This window comes from Rutidosis leptorrhynchoides, chromosome 6, assembly GCF_046630445.1.
Source record: "Rutidosis leptorrhynchoides isolate AG116_Rl617_1_P2 chromosome 6, CSIRO_AGI_Rlap_v1, whole genome shotgun sequence".
Lineage (NCBI taxonomy): Eukaryota > Viridiplantae > Streptophyta > Magnoliopsida > Asterales > Asteraceae > Rutidosis > Rutidosis leptorrhynchoides.
In genome coordinates, this window is record NC_092338.1 from 353,972,401 (window position 1) to 353,991,063 (window position 18,663).

Consider the following 18,663-nt stretch of genomic DNA (forward strand, 5'->3'; position numbering starts at 1 on the left):
ATAGTTTCATTTTAACAGCAATTCATGAACTGGGTTTAAGCCCAAAAACATAACGGCCCAGTAGGATAAACAGGAACACGGCCCAGAATACTTAAATAAAGAAACTGATCATCGAGGTCATTGTTTTCGGTTTCTATCAAGTATTACCACGTCACTTTTAAGTGACTTAATTTGTTGGCTAGCAACAACAATTATAATTGTTTTAAATACTTGTCAATTAGCTGGATCCCCCTCCAATGTACGATCGTCAAAAGCAAATCAACAGCAAAAAAAAAAATATTCAATCGAGTTGTACAAGTTTGGTTAGCCACATCATTTACCTTTATTCTCCACTTGCATCTCTTTTTCTTGGAGATTGATAAAGCAAGTAATTTAATATCCACTATATTTACCTCTACAAAGTCTTGAATTGTTAATATATTCTTCCTTTTTGTTTCTCAAAATGATTTGATTTCTTCTGGTATTTTCATAACCTCGTTGGGTAAAATCCCGGAAGAAGTAGCCACAAAATCATGTAAATAAATGTATGCAGTATATTAGCTGTCAGGGTGATTGAGTTAGGTTTGATTCGAGATGAAACAGAAGCCGAACAAGGTGGCGGATGGTGAATTCAAGTGATGGTGATTCCCGAATAGTTTCATAGTGGTTCGATGGTTTTTGTGGTTTGTGGGTTGTGATTGATCAAACAACAATAATAGAAGAAACAACTTGTAGTAGTTGACGAATTCCACAAGTGGGTTTTTCGTGGGTTTCAATAATTGGTTGTAAGTGATGGGTTTTAAAATGGTAGTTCTTGGGTTATAAATGAAAACAAAATAGATTCACATAATTTAGATAGAGGAAAGGTGATGTGGTGGTGGGAGATGGTTTTAATTTTGGTTGAAGATAGTAATAGGAAAACAGAAAATGATGGGTTTAATGGTTGATTGGGTTTGATAAAATTTTTGTTCTTGGACTGAGCTGGAAACAGGAAAAACGAAGTGTAGTAGCAATTAAGTGATCGTTCATGGGTTTTGATGATGGTAACGAAAATAGAAATGGGAACAGAAGACATGTAGTAGCAACCATTTATGTTTGACATGGGTTTGTAGCTCGACATATAAAAATAAAAAAAAATAAAAAAAATAAATAAAGAATATAGGAACATTAACGAGAGATAGAGAGAGGATGAGAGATAAAGGAAGCAGGTGGTGTTAATTAGTGTTTGAGGGTGGGTTGCTATGGTTTCTTTCGGACAGGATCATCTAACAGCATAGCAGCAACAATGGGTAATGGAGGTTGGCGATTATGGTGATGTGGTTTTCACTAAAGGAGATGATGGAGATGAAGAAAGTGGCGTATGGTGGCTGTTTTTAATGATGGAGATGGCAGTCGAAGATCATGAAGAGGAAGGGTGATGAAATTGTCGATCAGCTAAGCAAGTGGGTTGTGTGTTTTATAGTGCAGTGTATGTAAATGTGTATATAGAAAACATGCATCTAAATCATCAAGTGGCATTAATATAATATACATGTAAAAGTAATACATGTGGTATAATAATTATAACAGAAACATTGACTCCAACCTTTAACTAACCAATTCACGGATCATTTACTGTTTATCAAGTGGTTTTGTTATATATCCACATCTACTTTTCTTCACACATATATTATATAGGGAGTTGGTAATGAAAAAGGAGATACAGTAATATTTAGTAATAACTTAATATTTATATCGAATGTGTACAGAATAGCAGCCACAATAATGTGCTGACAGTTTTCACGAAGTGCTAAATCGCGCTCCGTTGTTAAATTCAGTGACGGATAAGAGTCTTCGGGAAAAAAAATCCAAAATTTTAATATTAGTTATAATTATTTCTTCTGATCATCATGGTATAAAATTTGGTTATTAACTATTAAATTAGAATTACATAAACTCTCTCTCCATTTCGGGTAAAATACAAAAAGTTTTTAAATTTAACAAACAGCTCCTAAATACATTTTTTTAATAAGTCTCTAATTTATAGAACTCATTTTCGGATCACCGTTTATTTTTAGAATTATATAAGTTGAATTTAAATTGTTTAATATCGATCGACTGACAAACAGGTATTACAATCACTTAGTATTTATTTCTAATATACTTTTTATGTATATATGGGTATATTTAAATAATAATTATAATATCATATTTCGTAACAACAACATTCAATATTTCAAATTATACTTTCAATTATTATTTATATATATACACACATATCTATTTTACAATTTAATTATTCGTGAATCGTCGAGAATGGTCGAAGGTCAATTGAATATATAAACATAGTTTCAAAATTTTCGAGACTCAACATTACAGATTTTGCTTATCGTATCGAAATCATATGAAGATTAAGTTTAAATTTGGTCGGAAATTTCCGGGTCGTCACACTTAGGTTGACATGTTGACCAACATATGACATGAACCTACTGATTGGTGACCTTAGTTGACCAGTTTGATCAAGTTTGACTTTTGGTTTGACTTTGGTTGCCTTTTGTTGACTTGCATGAACTAGTTGACTATGTGTTGACTTGTACTTTGAAACGCGTTGAGTCGAGCAATTGGACAACTTACTCTATGAAACCACTATTGTATAATACCTAAATATTAACCAGCTTAAATACGTATACTTAGGTTGCATTACTCGGCAGTAAACCGTACAAGTTACTTGCTTACTTTTCGTTCAAGAGCTTTTCAAAGGTGAGTCTACAATCCCGCTTTTTATATATTTTCAGGGATGAGAATACACGCTGATTACTTTTACATTTTTCAAATGCTTTTATGTTTGACGCGAGTACTATATTATACATATTCAGTTTGTTCACAAAGCCCCTAGCTTGAATACTTTTATTACCTTCGGGTAAGCACAATTTAGATGGACGGATCCGTTAGGTTAGACGAACCTCACCCTACATTAACTGTGGTGCATTTACTTTGAACTTTAGATACACTCGAACAAGTGTATGCATTTTTATGGGGTAAAGGAGGTCTTTATGCTAGTATTCAGGTGCTTATGGATTATGTAACATTTTACAACGTTGGGTTGTACTTATTGAAATCTCGTGGTCAACAAAGTTAAACTATTTTTCTGAATACTGTTATTCAGACACTGTTACATTATTTAAACCTGTAGATTCACTAACATTATTGTTGACCTGTTTTGTGTATTTTATTCTCAGGTCCATAAGAGGTTAGCTTCCACTGTGTGTGTTTGATGCTTTGGTCTGGCCGTGGACTCAGCATGCTTTAATAAAGACATTTATTTACTTTCGCATTTAAAACTTTTACATCTGTTTGATACTGTTGGCTTGTGGTTACGATCACAATAGTATTACTTATTTTGTTTTATTGACTTATGTTTTGAAAGTCAACGATTTTAATAAAATTAAATGCGATTGCTTTGAAACGTCTCATATAGAGGGCGTAACTGTTAACTGTGTAACTTATGATTAACACGCCGTCAGATGGGAATTTGGCAGGATGTTATACATCAATTTTTTAATCGACATCAATTGTTCAATTATTGGTTCTTGATCCATACCCTATACTCTTTATAGTATTTAGTTTTAATCCAAGTTATGCTTATATTATAATACTAGGATTTAGAGCCTTTGTGTTGCATGAGTGGTAAAAATAATCGTATAAAATTAGTTAAGTTTATCAAATAATTATTGTTGTGATGTAAAATGGAATAGTCTCAATATAATGTGATGTAACGACCCGACTTTTTTGACTTGCCTTTGTGCTTGTTACTTTCTACGAAACTGCGTATTTGTGCGTACTGAGCTATATTATATTCTGATATCTTATTTCATGATTAATTACCTTCGTTTATACCTTACAACGTGCCATTAAGTACTTAGTTACTTAACTTGATCCTCGAATGCTTTTACGATCGTCAATGTCACTTGACGTTGAGAACGAGCTATTTGTTTTGGTACACGTTTAACTTTCGTCTTAATTGGAATATTACGATTACGAAATACTAATTGTTATTTTTCTAATAACAATTACTTGGGCTTTTGGTTGCTTAATTATGCTTAGTAATTTATTTATGCTCACTAGTTAGTCTTGTTGGACTTTCTACCTTGTTAGACTTTAGCCCACCATACTCTAGCTAATGGACTATTTAATTAGCCCAATTTAGTTTAGTTTATGACCCATATAAATGTAAGACAAATGCCCATTTATTAGAGGGAACATACTAGCATTTTTGTTAACCATAATCACAATTGTTGCATGGGATCCCAACATAAGCACCAACTTTAGACAACCATTAACCAAAAAGCAAAAGTTTGTCCCCCTTGTCCGCCCCCCCATAACCCACGGCTACCACCACCTTTGACACCCCATCACCTCCTATAAATACCATGTTAATTCCTCACATTTCACACTTGATCTCATTCACAAATTACACACACTTACTCTCTTATTCTCTCTCTAGTCTTTCTCACTCTAAAAATTGTAAGTTTCAAGCTTTATTCTTCTTCTTTTCTTCTTCTTGTAGTCAACATCATCATCATCATGTGGAGATCTAGCTTTTTAGCTTTTTGATCTTGTTATATCTTGTAGATTCAAACTTTGGTTTGAATCCTTCAAGAACATGAAAGATTCAAGCTTTCTAGCTTTGAATCTTCATTTACTTGTTAGATCTAGCTTATGATTTCTTTATTTTGTTATAAAGATCAAAACTTGTGTTCATGATCTTCATGTAACTTGAAGATTTAGTCTTTTGCTTTAAGGATCTTCAAGAATATTAAAGATCCAAGCTTTCTAGCTTAGGGTTTCATTATTTTGTTCAAGATCTTAGCTTTTTAGCTTATGGTCTCATTACTTTCATTAGATCTTAGCTTTCTAGCTTATAGTCTCATTAATCTTGTAAAGATCCAAGCTTTCTAGCTTAGGGTTTTCTTAATACTTGAGATCTAAGTTATTATTGTAGATCTCACTTACTTGGAACCTTTTGGTGTTTGTTGTGATGATAAAGATTTTCATCATCACATATGATGGAGATGCATAAACTTGTGTAAAAAGGACAAAGGTTGAAGCTTTATTGGATTTATGCAATAAAGAGGCAATCTTGATGTTCAAAACTTGTAGAATGATAGATTTTACTCTTAGTTGTGTGTTGATGGTTGAAACTTGGTCAAAGTGATGCTAAATCATCAAAGAGTTGTGCACTTGATGAAACGACCCAACCCAATCCATAGGGACGAATACAATAACATATGATTACATCGCGAGACATTTGACCTCTATATGATACATTTGATAAACATTGCATTCTTTTGAAAAGATATACCATAAATGAATATTTAAAATTCAATGTTTTCGACATCTGATGATTTCTACATATAGACAATCACCGTAAATAACAGTTTACAAGAATACTTCCGTTGACAATGCAGTCAAAATAAATACACGGTGATGATTTTGTGAATGCAATGCTTCCTCGAATAAAACATGTATGACTCCATGCACATGGTTTCTCTAACATATATTCAAACAGCGGAAGACTTCTAGGAACCTGAGAATAAACATGCTTTAAATGTCAACATAAAGTTGGTGAGATATAGGTTTAATGCTAGCAGCGTTATAAATATAGACCACAAGATTTCATATACATAAACGTTTTAATAAAAATATTCTAAGTGGTTGAGCACTTGATAACCATACTTAACATTTAATCAACGTCGCATATTCCCTTTATTATGAAATCTCACTACACTGTACCAAGTGCAGTCACCGAAACGAAGTACTGTGCAACCGTTGAATGCTGGTCGTCCAGTCCGGTTGGGGTTGTCAGGCCCGATAGATCTATCAACAGGATTCGCGTTTACAATACCACATGTAAATAGTAGTTACCAAGCTACAGGAAAGTATGCCAGTGGTACAACTCAACGTAGAATATATTTTTTTATCACTTGTGTCCATAACGTAAATCATAAAATGCATGTATTCTCATCCCGAAATATTTAGAGTTTAAAAGTGGGACTATATACTCACTTTTGCGTTGAAGGTATTTAACTCGACTTGGTCTCCGATACATATCACGAACCTAACCATATATATATAATATATCAACATATTTTCTTTTCAAGTAATCGTTACATATATATATATATATATATATATATATATATATATATATATATATATATATATATATATATATATATATATATATATACTTATAATACTTTTAATATTTTCTTAGTCCGTAGTTAGCAGTCCGATGTTAGTGGTCCACAATTAGTTGCTCAATAAAATAAATAAAGACCCCATCGTATTCGTATTGATCAGAATTAATCTCAACCCATGGTACCATGTTGTCAAATGACGTGTTGCGTACATAAAGTACCGTGTTGTCAAATGACGTGTTGCGTACAATCATGAGGTCTTATGATTAATCTTCTCGTGTTGTTTACGGGTGGTCCTGAAATATATAAAATCAAATCATAAGTAATTATATATAAAATATCATATTAATTAGAAAAGATATGATTAATTTACTTTATCTCCAAATATTTTCGTAGCTAAACTAGCTTCGGATACCTAATCTTGTTTTAGTCGTAGTTTCTTCATTACAACTCCGTTTTTGTTGGTTCAACTTGCCACTTCCTTGGATCGAGTCAAATTTTAAGAATATGAACTGAAAATACCTTAGTTTGTATTCAAAATCACAGGTTATAGGTCAAACTTTGGTAAAACTTATGAAAGTGATCATTTTCCATCATAAAAACAACATTTAATGATCATTTTTCTAAAAATACTTACACTTTGAGTTAAACCATGAAATTTTTATGTGTTAACATATTCATAAGAAATATCATTTTTCCAGAACATGAACTTCCAATTCAAAGTTCAAGATGATTTTTAATTATCCAACCCAAAACAGCCCCCGGTTGCACTCCGACGACGTAGATTCAGTTTTTAAGGTGTTCTTTGTAAAACCAAATTATATCTTGTTAAGTTAGCATATCATTATGATATATTACAGGTCTTGAAGTGTTTTAAAAGTTAAGTTAGAAGGTTCTATTTAGTTTGCAAACAAGTTTGAAATCATTCAAACTATGTTCTTGTTGTTAAAATTTTACAACATAAAATAAGATAGCTATATAATTATGAATCGAACAAGATTATGAACAAGGTTACTACCTCAAGTTACTTGGACAAAGTTACTGTAAGAGATAAGAAAAAATATTGGAATCAAAGAGTGGTGGAGTTAGATCAAAAGGTTGGAAGTAAACTTCTTCAAATGGGTGGTTATTTTGATATGTTCTTGAAAGAGTTTTCTTATGGTGTTTAAGGCTTGTAATTGAAGCTAAATGATGGGGAAAATGCTTGGAGATGATCAAGTATGAAGTTAGGAGTATTTTAAGAGATAAATGAGGGTGTAGGTATGAGAAAATGGAGTGAAGAAATGGTGTGCATTCATAAAAACGTTTTTAGTTTATAAAGAAAGAAAAGGATTCCTAATTTTGTTTTCTTACTAATAATTCATGCTACTTGACAAATCCTAGTTACCTCATATCTAGGGCAGTAATAATGTTGATTAGGATGTTGATTTTATGTGTATATACCAATAGTAAATACATATAAAAGTTGGGTATGATACGGGTACATATACCCTAGATATACGTATAGAAATCTTGAGGAAACGGAATGAGAATTCAAATATAGCTATCTTTTGTGAATATACATATATTGTTTTATGTATTTAAGTCCTTAAAAAGTGATTAAATACATTATATATACGATACATGTATAAACATTATAGGTTATAAGTATATATATCAAAGAATGTTACGTATAGTTATCGTTTTGAAAACTTAAGTTAGTAGTTTCAAAATATACTTATAACTCATTGTCATTAGTACACAATGAGATGTTAAACCATCCTTAGATCATGTTAAATATATATAAATACATATATATACACATATCGTATGTTATATAGTTCGTGATATCATCGGTCAAACGTTGTGTAAAACTCTTTTCAAAAAAAAAACAAGTCTCAACAATTTGGATTGCTTATCATGTTGGTAAGGTTTAATTTATGTAAATATTAATCTCATAAGTATAAAACGATTGGAAAAATCCGGGTCGTTACAGTACCTACCCGTTAAATAAATTTCGTCCCGAAATTTGAATGGGATGGTCATGGCTGACAATAAGCATGTTTTCATGACGTATACGAGTTGGAAATTAGAGTTTTATTATCATCAAGTAATATTGATAAAGCAATTTGATTTTTGTGAAGAGTACGAGTGAGGCTATCACCAAAGGGTGAAATAAGTAGGTATAGATTCGTCATATCTTTTGACGTGGATAGGATTGATTTCCAAGTGCAAGAGATTTGATCTTCATAATGAGATTTGATTCTACGATAATCAAGGAAATTAGAATCCGCTTTAAATGCGATCATCTATTTTGATTGCTCTGTCGGATCTTTTACTATAAATCCACCTCCCTTCATTTCCTTGCAACTCATACCTTCTATTCTTCCTCCCTCAATTCATACTTTAAAACATTTATCAGTATGCTTCATCCAGTACTGATCCTGGATATATTCTTAATTTTCATCTCTGTCATTCTTCTTTTTCATCTACCTCCGGAGGATTTTATTTATTTCTACTATTACCTCGGGGTTATAGTATTGTTAATTCTCCCGTGCCTTTACGTTGCAATACGTATTGATATACACGGTTTGTAATTTATTTGTTGTTGTCGAGCTTTATATTTTCTTTTATATTCAACAGTTCCATACTTCTGTTTCCTCTTCCCGACTTCGAGTCAAGCGAATAATGGTCCGGAATTCGTAGGTATGGATTTTGAAATAAACATAGTTAATGTTCTAAGAAGGAAATAGTAATTGCACGATCTTGATTTGGTAAGTTACCAGAATGTCCGAAAAGATAGAATTATCAAGAAGATATGTTCTTAATATGTTTGGAGATTGGGTAGAATGTAAGAGTTATGTAACATGGCACATGATGACGTTATGATCTGTGAATCATTATGTTCCATTTAGAAACTCAGCATGAATTACTGTAATATAATCACGTTGATCAAGTGTCATTATATTATACTAATTCATGCTTCAGTTTCCAACACTACTTCAAAACATTCATATTTTAAACTCGAATTTTTCAGAATTTAGAAACTAACACAGTTTCTTTTATGTTGTAACGCAAATATTGTGAAGAGATAAATGATTTTTGATGAGGATAGTTGGAAATATATCTTCAGGAATATCAGAGATATTTATAATGAAAAATACGATGATATCTTAGAATATCTAAGATCAGGGAATGACGCGGAAAATCTGTCTGTGAAGGTTTAGAATAAGGAGTAAGGTTCTTACTAACGGTTTCAGCAGACACTGAATCATTTGAATCCTTTGAAGGTAGATTTCGTCATTGTGATTTGTCCACGACCTCCTTTATACTTTGCTCAATCCATTTTCCTGTACCAAATTTTTCATTCGAGCTTTTCCAATCTATTATTCTTTATTGTCAAACTTCTGACCGTAATTGTTGTCTACTGTCTTTACCACTTTATCAGTCTTTTCCAAAACTTAATAGCACTAATTCCTAGACTGGAGCATTTTTCAGAAACTTCACATTTGAAATATGTAATTCTTGGGGATAGACGTTGTATATATATATAACTGTCGAAATAGAAATGCTACGAGATTTCAAAATACCAATTGTTGATTCCGCCAAAGGGGTAACGAGTTGCTGGTACATCTGCTGATAATGTCGTGGAATATAAAAGGTTCCCTGGTAACAAAAGGGTAATCGTATGTATTACAGGTTATAATAAGGCTACTTCGAATGGAAAGTCGAGGTTGACTTGCTGAAACTGTGACAAAATTTGCTATTTTGAAAAGGAATCGCAAAGTTATTTTTGCTAATAAATGCTAAAAGATTTAACGCGGATACGTGTTAAATTATGTCCTTGGTTTCGAGAGCTTTTCAGGTGCAAGACTGCGGTTAATGTGTGGTTGGATCATCATCTCGATTGTCCATTATTTGAAGTTTCTTCAGGAATTTCGAAGGGTTTGATCATAGATTGTAATTGTTAATATACATATGATGTTTTAGGACTTTGAATTATACAAATATTTTTCTGGGTTTCAAGAATTGAATGATGTTCTAGCATAGTTTTGAAGTAAAAGTATAGTTTTGAAAGATGTAAGAGTCCTAAGAGTGATGTCTTCTGTTAAGTCTTGACTTGGATTTTGTTTTGTCGTAATCAAATTTGGATGAGAATGGTTGTTTTGATTTCTATGAAAGAATGTATATTATTGTGAAGGTAGTGAGTATAGTTGATGATTGTTGAATCAGAGTCGAAGAATATAATCATATTAATTGTGAATTTATATATCTCTCGGGTATTACCTACCCGTTAAAAAAAATTTCACAAGTAATGTTTTGTACCAGAGAATTTTATTACAATCTTTATGAAAATATATGTACATATATATCTTCTTCAGATGTAATCATGAATTTAATAAGTCAATATAATATTAGACTCATTTGATTTTCGGTTTGAGCTAGAATAAGTAATCTCTAAAATGATTAGGAACCACATATTCTTCACAGAATATTAATGAAGTTATGGATCAATACTTCATTATTTATTCTTATATATATTTCCTTAGTGAATCATGCTGATACTCATTGAACTCTTGGTAACTTCGCAAGATATGAATGTTGTTTCCCAGTAAGCTTCGAGTACATTGAAGATGAAAGTGTAAAATCAAACATATTATTGAATAATACACTTGGTTTATTATAAAATGAAATTCATTGAATTGAAACAGGGATTGTAGTTAACGATGATTAAGTTGCTGACGAAGGACGTACATCATTGCATATTTGTAGTATGAATTTAAACGAGTAGTATCTACCCTTTTTCAATTCATACTTAATAGCTTAGTACGAAAAGATTTATTTTGGTTTCCGAATTCATATATATAAAATATTTATATAAATTCTTCAGAAGAATGAGTTAATACTTCATAACTCGTTGATGCAATATACACGTTATTGATGATGTCCACGGTGATTCTTGAACTGGTGGAGCTTGTGATGTTAAAGTTGCTGACGATTCTAACGATTTTGACAGCACTGACTGTGTTGGTGAGGCTAAGGGTACTGCTGATGCTGTTGGTAAAACAAGTCTAGCTTGTACCTTACGAATCATTCTTGTCGGGGTTTCTACTCTTCCTTTTATCATTTCTGTCCACTCATCTGATTTATGGTTAAAGCAGAAATAGGTAATCTCTATGTCTTTAGAGATTACATAATCACCATAGAATGTTTCTCCGATGAAGTTATGAATCAATACTTCATCGTTTGTTGTTGTTGGTACTTCTTGGTATCTATGGTGCGTGTGACGTTGATATCTGAGGTACGGATGGTGATATTGAGGCGTGTGATGCGGATGTGATTGTTGGTGGTGGTAATGATCATGTTGATGTTGATGATGGTGATAACGTTGATGCTGGTGATGCTGCTGGTGCTTAGGGTATTGAGGCTTGCGATGTTGATGTTATTGACGGTACTGGTTATGCTGCTGATGCTGCTGATGGTGTTTGTAACCTTCGTACCATATTCTCCAAAGCCACTACCCGAGTGCGAACTCGTTGACTTCTTCTATTACACCGGGTGATTGTCGGTTCGGACGAGCGGATAAATAAAATCTAGAATTTGATGTAGTATATAATCGTGACGAGATACTCTGGAAATGAGAGAGAAAATGGTTTCTCGAACAGGTTCGCCGGTAAGTGCTTCAGGTTCATCGTCAAGAGGGCAATTTGGTGGATGGAAGGGATCACCTTCTTCTTGTCTCCAATGATTGAGGAGGCTACGAACCCATCCCCAATCCATTCAAATTGATGATGACTGATTAGTTGATCCATTCCGGTCACACTGCTTTCGGAGCTTGAGTGGTATTCCATATCGGAATCCGAGGGACTTCAACTAATGACGAGTTCCATTTCGTATGATTGAATAAAGGATTTTTCGATATGAAATGATTTTCCGGCTATCGGGTGGTATTCTAATTATATAGAATATCCACATATATAGAACAAAAGATCTCATAGATTACGGAGGGATTTACGGAATATATCAGACAAAGTTTACAGTAACAGATACGCGTAGATATGAATTAGCAAATACACTAAGATATGAATTTTGTCTATACACCATTCATGCAATGAATGTAGTAAGACATGTTTAGACTTAAAATGATAAGCGGGTAATTTCCTACAGATGATAAGTAGATGATTTTCGACACAAAATGAGAAGCAAAATTTTGACATGCAGACACGGTCGAAGTCCAGACTCACTAATGCAACCTAACGACTTATCAGTTAGACACACTAATGCAGACCTGATTCGCTAAGACCACTGCTCTGATACCACATGAAATGACCCAACCCAATCCATAGGGACGAATACAATAACATATGATTACATCGCGAGGCATTTGACCTCTATATGATACATTTGATAAACATTGCATTCTTTTGAAAAGATATACCATAAATGAATATTTAAAATTCAATGTTTTCGACATCTGATGATTTCTACATATAGACAATCACCGTAAATAACAGTTTACAAGAATACTTCCGTTGACAATGCAGTCAAAATAAATACACGGTGATGATTTTGTGAATGCAATGCTTCCTCGAATAAAACATGTATGACTCCATGCACATGGTTTCTCTAACATATATTCAAACAGCGGAAGACTTCTAGGAACCTGAGAATAAACATGCTTTAAATGTCAACATAAAGTTGGTGAGATATAGGTTTAATGCTAGCAGCGTTATAAATATAGACCACAAGATTTCATATACATAAACGTTTTAATAAAAATATTCTAAGTGGTTGAGCACTTGATAACCATACTTAACATTTAATCAACGTCGCATATTCCCTTTATTATGAAATCTCACTACACTGTACCAAGTGCAGTCACCGAAACGAAGTACTGTGCAACCGTTGAATACTGGTCGTCCAGTCCGGTTGGGGTTGTCAGGCCCGATAGATCTATCAACAGGATTCGCGTTTACAATGCCACATGTAAATAGTAGTTACCAAGCTACAGGGAAGTATGCCAGTGGTACAACTCAACGTAGAATATATTTTTTTTATCACTTGTGTCCATAACGTAAATCATAAAATGCATGTATTCTCATCCCGAAATATTTAGAGTTTAAAAGTGGGACTATATACTCACTTTTGCCTTGAAGGTATTTAACTCGACTTGGTCTCCGATAGATATCACGAACCTAACCATATATATATATAATATATCAACATATTTTCTTTTCAAGTAATCGTTACATATATATATATATATATATATATATATATATATATATATATATATATATATATATATATATATATATATATATATATATATATATATATATACTTATAATACTTTTAATATTTTCTTAGTCCGTAGTTAGCAGTCCGATGTTAGTGGTCCACAATTAGTTGCTCAATAAAATAAATAAAGACCCCATCGTATTCGTATTGATCAGAATTAATCTCAACCCATGGTACCATGTTGTCAAATGACGTGTTGCGTACATAAAGTACCGTGTTGTCAAATGACGTGTTGCGTACAATCATGAGGTCTTATGATTAATCTTCTCGTGTTGTTTACTGGTGGTCCTGAAATATATAAAATCAAATCATAAGTAATTATATATAAAATATCATATTAATTAGAAAAGATATGATTAATTTACTTTATCTCCAAATATTTTCGTAGCTAAACTAGCTTCGGATACCTAATCTTGTTTTAGTCGTAGTTTCTTCATTACAACTCCGTTTTTGTTGGTTCAACTTGCCACTTCCTTGGATCGAGTCAAATTTTAAGAATATGAACTGAAAATACCTTAGTTTGTATTCGAAATCACAGGTTATAGGTCAAACTTTGGTAAAACTTATGAAAGTGATCATTTTCCATCATAAAAACAACATTTAATGATCATTTTTCTAAAAATACTTACACTTTGAGTTAAGCCATGAAATTTTTATGTGTTAAAATATTCATAAGAAATATAATTTTTCCAGAACATGAACTTCCAATTCAAAGTTCAAGATGATTTTTAATTATCCAACCCAAAACAGCCCCCGGTTGCACTCCGACGACGTAGATTCAGTTTTTAAGGTGTTCTTTGTAAAACCAAATTATATCTTGTTAAGTTAGCATATCATTATGATATATTACAGGTCTTTAAGTGTTTTAAAAGTTAAGTTAGAAGGTTCTATTTAGTTTCCAAACAAGTTTGAAATCATTCAAACTATGTTCTTGTTGTTAAAATTTTACAACATAAAATAAGATAGCTATATAATTATGAATCGAACAAGATTATGAACAAGGTTACTACCTCAAGTTACTTGGACAAAGTTACTGTAAGAGATAAGAAAAAATCTTGGAATCAAAGAGTGGTGGAGTTAGATCAAAAGGTTGGAAGTAAACTTCTTCAAATGGGTGGTTATTTTGATATGTTCTTGAAAGAGTTTTCTTATGGTGTTTAAGGCTTGTAATTGAAGCTAAATGATGGGGAAAATGCTTGGAGATGATCAAGTATGAAGTTAGGAGTATTTTAAGAGATAAATGAGGGTGTAGGTATGAGAAAATGGAGTGAAGAAATGGTGTTCATTCATAAAAACGTTTTTAGTTTATAAAGAAAGAAAAGGATTCCTAATTTTGTTTTCTTACTAATAATTCATGCTACTTGACAAATCCTAGTTACCTCATATCTAGGGCAGTAATAATGTTGATTAGGATGTTGATTTGATGTGTATATACCAATAGTAAATACATATAAAAGTTGGGTATGATACGGGTACATATACCCTATATATACGTATAGAAATCTTGAGGAAACGGAATGAGAATTCAAATATAGCTATCTTTTGTGAATATACATATATTGTTTTATGTATTTATGTCCTTAAAAAGTGATTAAATACATTATATATACGATACATGTATAAACATTATAGGTTATAAGTATATATATCAAAGAATGTTACGTATAGTTATCTTTTTGAAAACTTAAGTTAGTAGTTTCAAAATATACTTATAACTCATTGTCATTAGTACACAATGAGATGTTAAACCATCCTTAGATCATATTAAATATATATAAATACATATATATACACAAACATATAATTATCGTATGTTATATAGTTCGTGATATCATCGGTCAAACGTTGTGTAAAACTCTTTTCAAAAAAAACAAGTCTCAACAATTTGGATTGCTTATCATGTTGGTAAGGTTTAATTTATGTAAATATTAATCTCATAAGTATAAAACGATTGGAAAAATCCGGGTCGTTACACTTGAAGCTTACACGCATCAAGGATGAGAACCGTGATTAGCATCAAGCACCAAGAAACCCACCGGAGCACTTGTTTGCTATTTTTCGGGGTCTGATCAGACTCCTGGACTTCTGAAAATTGATTTTTAGATAGCTCATTTCGAGTAGATGACTTTTATTTTAGGCCTCTCCTTAACGATATACGGTTTAGGATTTATAGCCTTCCGAAAGTCACTACGCCTTTGTAACGACGTGCTGAAAAATTCTGACCTACTCTCGCTTTAACCGTCGCCACGGTCAAAAGAAGACAAGTTAGGTTTTGAAAATTGGACATCGGTTATAGGACTCACAAACGGAGCCTTGGCCACTGGCCGCGCATCATTTCCTTTTGTATAGAGGTCGTAGTAGCTGTCCGAAGTAAGCATTTTGTTTCGATCTCTATTCTTGTTGAGAATTTACTTTATCTTTTACGAATGATGATGACGATGATGATGTCTTGGACTTTACTTACATACTTTTAAACCTTTTGGGACAATTTACTGACCTAGTAACCTTTGACTTAGGTTGACGACCTTTTGGACCGACTTACTACCTGCATACTTTTCGTATTGACTATTACTGCTTATTCACTGTGAATTATAGCTCCCTTTTTACTATAACTATTTTTGGGACTGAGAATACATGCGCTTTTTATGTTTTACATACTAAACACGAGTACTTAAACTTTATATATGTGTGGGTGATATAACGACACAAAGATTCCCCTTAGCACGGTAACGTTTAATCATTGGTTTTTGAACCGGTGAACGCGAATATTAGATATGGATCCATAGGGTTTGACATCCCCACTCGGACTAGTCGCGCTAGCATTTAACGGGTGTTTGATACTTCGAGGACATACACACTCGCCAAGTGTACTTTTAGGGGGTACTATTATTACGTTAAGTTAGTTACTGGGTGCCCATGGATAAGCATATACTTTATCATATTGATTTGAAACGCTGGTTAAAGCACTGAAATCTCGTGGTCTACATTACATTACTGAATACAAACTATAGCTCACCAACATTCGTGTTGACTTTTAAGCGTGTATTTCTCAGGTGCTTAGACGTTGTTGCTTCCGCTGTTAGACTTGCTATCTTGGTGTTATAGACTTGCTGTTACAGACTCGCTGTGTTAGACTTCCGCTGCATAACTTAGAGATGTCTTAGTCATGGAACTTTTATCTTGCATTCACAACTTATGTTATTTGAATAATGGCTTGTAACGACCTTTGTGTCACGTTATCTTTTGTAAAACGTTATCCTTTTTGAATGCAAAACTTGTTTTAAAACAGCATGTAGTATTGTACCGTGTAATGGACCTGTTGTTGATGATTCGTACATGATGGTTTTATACGGGGCGTCACATTTGGTATCAGAGCATCGGTTGTAGGGAATTAGGTTGCATTAGTGAGTCTTGACTGAGCCGAGTAGGATTCGCTAATAGGACTAATCTACAACTTGCTCGTTTACTTGTTACTGTTTACTACTACTGCATGCTACTGCTTACCTTTACTGCTATGTGAACTTGCTGTATGCTGCTACTTTCTCGCTACTGCATGCTACTATATGTGTTTGATTGCATGTTACTTTTGTTTAATACTGTTAGGATTGCCATGCTATGTACTGCTAGGATGCTGTAGTGCCTGATTACGCGCTTGCTATATGTCTTACTGACATGGAAAAAGTTATTTTTCCTTGTTCAGATGTCAGACATGCTACCCATGACCTTTGACTTCGAGAGTGACTCAGATACGTCTGCTACCTCGCCTACTATTGTTGCTGACTCACCGCTACCCTCCGGCGACTCTAGCAATTCGTCTTCTAGAGATAGTAAACACGCGCTTGACCTGATGGACGTCTCAGACGGAGATGAGGATCCCGAGGAGATTCCAGCACCACCCAGCCCTAGACTCCCGAAGCCACAGAACCATTTCGGTGGTACTGTGATCCCTGGGGGAAACGGAGACGGTCCCTTCCGTAATGAGCATGGACATTGAGCTAGACGCACCATTGACGGACGTGTCGTACCAATTACACCTGGCAAATATCGACTTATGACCACCGGCTAGACGCTTTCTCCCGTCCGTGACGTACCCGCACTACCTTCCGATGATTCAGACGGATCATCATCCGATGACACCAGCGAGGAGGATTCCGAGGAGGATTCTGAGGAGGACTTCGAGGAGGAGTCCGTGCATCTACCCTCTACCTCACCGAAGAAGTGGTACCATTTCGATTGTACTGTTATTCCAGGGGTTAATGGAGGAAAGCCATTCGTGAACGTGCATGGACAGTTGGTTAGGGTCACCGCCCGTAAAAGGGTTTTACCGTATCCTGCCGATCCATTTGTGCGTAAGGTCGCTCGCACTGTGCTGTCTACTTCTAGTACTACATCCGCATTATCTGGATCATCTGCACCCTCTTCACCACCTGCCCCACCAGCATCTCCTATCGTCGAGGAACTGACGAGGGAGGTGCATGCCCTCCGTGCTTGGGTAACTGAGCTCGAGGACCAGATGTCCCACCTGATGGACATTATTTACCCACCCTCGCCCTAGGACTGTTGTATTAGATTTTTTTATGTATTCCGTTTGTAGTTTCCTGTTTTTCGTTTATGTACGAACCTTATGCTGTTGTATGCAATTTTCTTATTATGAATGGAACTACTGTTGTTGATTTATTGTACAACATTTTATTACATATTGGCTTTTGTGCTACCTGCTGCTTGTTGCCATGCTTAGTTATCATGTACTGTGTTGTTTCCATGTTGTTTACCGTATCCCGTGACGTTGTTGGTCAACAGATTTTGACTTAAGTCGAAATTTTTGTTTGGAAGATCGATGGCTAATGGAAGAGGTACGAGAGAAATCCCCACCGCAGCACAGTTTGAAAAGATGATAGCCGCTCGAGTAGCCATAGCTATGGCGAATGCCAACCCCTAAGCTCCACCGGCTAACCCGAACTTCCAGAATGGGTGTACTTTCAAGGAATTCCAGAGCTGCAAGCCCCACAATTTCAGTGGAACAGAAGGGCCAGTTGGGCTGACGAGATGGTTTGAGAAGTTGGAATCTGTGTTCCGTGTGAGTAACTGCTCCGAAGGGAATAAGACTAAGTTTGTATCCTGTACTTTGTCGGATGGCGCTTTGACTTGGTGGAATACGCTCGCCCAGGCTCGGGGAATCGACGAAGCTTATGCTACACCATGGGAGGAGTTTAAGAGGGCTATG